Consider the following 2,153-nt stretch of genomic DNA (forward strand, 5'->3'; position numbering starts at 1 on the left):
AATTGGTTATGGTTCTCCAATAAAGAAAATATTTAAGCAATTTTCTTAAAATAATTTCTAAATATCAAATGGCTAGGTGGATCCATCCCAGAAACTAGGAATCAAAGTGGTCCCTTACGTAAAATATGTTGAGAAATACCGCTATAGAATACTGTTTCACCTTTACGTAAGTATACTCTGGTGCGTGCGATTATTGTAACATCACGCAGCACAGTTACCGACAAATAACAGTGTTACAAACACAACATGAACAGACAATCGCTCATTTCGTGACTTCTGCGATTCCAATTTTGCGTTAAGTGAAGGCGTGAGAGAGTGCAAAAAATGTGCGTGTGTGTGTTTGTAACTGTCATTCTGCATCTGTCACACAAAGTCATATTAGAGTATACTTACTCAATGTTTCCCCAACTGATATTTATCTCGATATCACGTGATTGAATCAGTCACAGAGCGAAGAGAAGGACACTGAGGAAGACAGACACACAGAAACAAACAACGATGGAGTGGGAGTGTACCACATTGCCTGTGGACATGATACCTAATGAATAGGTATCATGTTCACCAATTGATGCACAGATGGCGACACTTCACTTGACTTATGGTTTGATGTCATTCAATAAAACATTAAGTTCATGACATCCATTTATATTTTAGTTATTGTCTAGTTAATATAGAAATCAAAATGTAATATTAATCGTCACACTTTTCTGATTTCTAATTTAGAGAGAATATATAATTATTTCCTGCACCAACAGTTGTACATTTGTTGCGAACGAGAAAACACCTTCAGCTGAATAGTGAGAAAATAATGCATTAAATATATTACAGGCAAAGTCCAGGTGTCAATAGAAGCCTATACGTAACAAATCAACTCGACACAACAGCAAAATCTGTCTGGAAGTACACCTACCCATCTGTAAAAAAGAGTAGTGTGTTTAAATAAATATAGTTATTATAAAGGAAAATCTGACGTTTCGGGACCAGGACATTTATTGAGGCCATGAGGAAAGATCGAAATGTTGAAATTTTACTTGACTTTACGAAAATTCTCTAGCATTTTTACAGGTTTCACTCACCAAACTGCACCCATGCTAAGGCAACGACTTGATGAGTTTAGTCGGTCAAATATACCTCAACATGTATTTTTTTTAAATATGGTATTCTAACAGTTTCATTTTGCACAAGTACTAAACTATGAGGGAGAAAATGTACGAACATCATTAATCAAATGCAATTGTAGGTGATGAACACATGCACAGACATAGACTATCGAGCGCGATGGACATACACTTACACAAATACGCACGAAGGGGCTACTGACAAATCCCTGGTTTCAAGAGTGTCGCGAAAGGCCTGATTGGAGGCCCGACATTCCGAGTTCTTTTACAGGGCTTAAAAAGACATGAAGGACCGCTGCAATAAGTGTGTGAATCTGAGAAGGAAATACGTTGAATAAAATCATAATTAACTGATCCTCCTGTATATTCCTTTATCCAAAGCCAGGAACATTTCAGAAGCCCCTCGTATACAGAAATGGCTTCCGTAAAGTCTTCGTCTATGAAATTTCCTTATATTCATATTTCTTCTAATTATTTCCAGATATGCACCTCTTTCTAGCAATTCAGGAAAGAATCTCATTAGATAATCTAGCTATGAAAGCAAGAGACAAGAGACGAAGACGGTAGAATCACGGCTGGAACGTCATTGATCACATGTCTGCTCAACCAGAGCAGACCTAAAGTAAAACAACAGCAATTGTTAAAGTAGATGTAGGTTAACTGAACTGGGAATCGCGATGTCTGAAAATCAATACTGTCTGCGAATGTAACTCTCCAATGTCCAGTTTAGACACTTTGGCAAGTTTGGGTGAAAATATCGATTTTGTCATTTCTTTTGGCAGCAGTAAGTGGGTATAATTGACTGGAATCACTCAGGTACATTACTGATACTCGTATTTAGTTTATCTACTCATTTTCTTTATTCTTTTATTAAAACTACAGAGATGAAAGAAAATATGGACGCTGATGAAATTTCATTCCAGACAGGAAGTAAAGCAACAACAACAAAAAGTTATGCAATTTCTTTTTAGTTTGTTACTTCTCTAAGGTTTCAGTTATCTCCCTTCGCAATGAAAGGATGGTGTTGTTATTGAC

Source organism: Octopus bimaculoides, chromosome 17, assembly GCF_001194135.2.
Source record: "Octopus bimaculoides isolate UCB-OBI-ISO-001 chromosome 17, ASM119413v2, whole genome shotgun sequence".
NCBI lineage: Eukaryota > Metazoa > Mollusca > Cephalopoda > Octopoda > Octopodidae > Octopus > Octopus bimaculoides.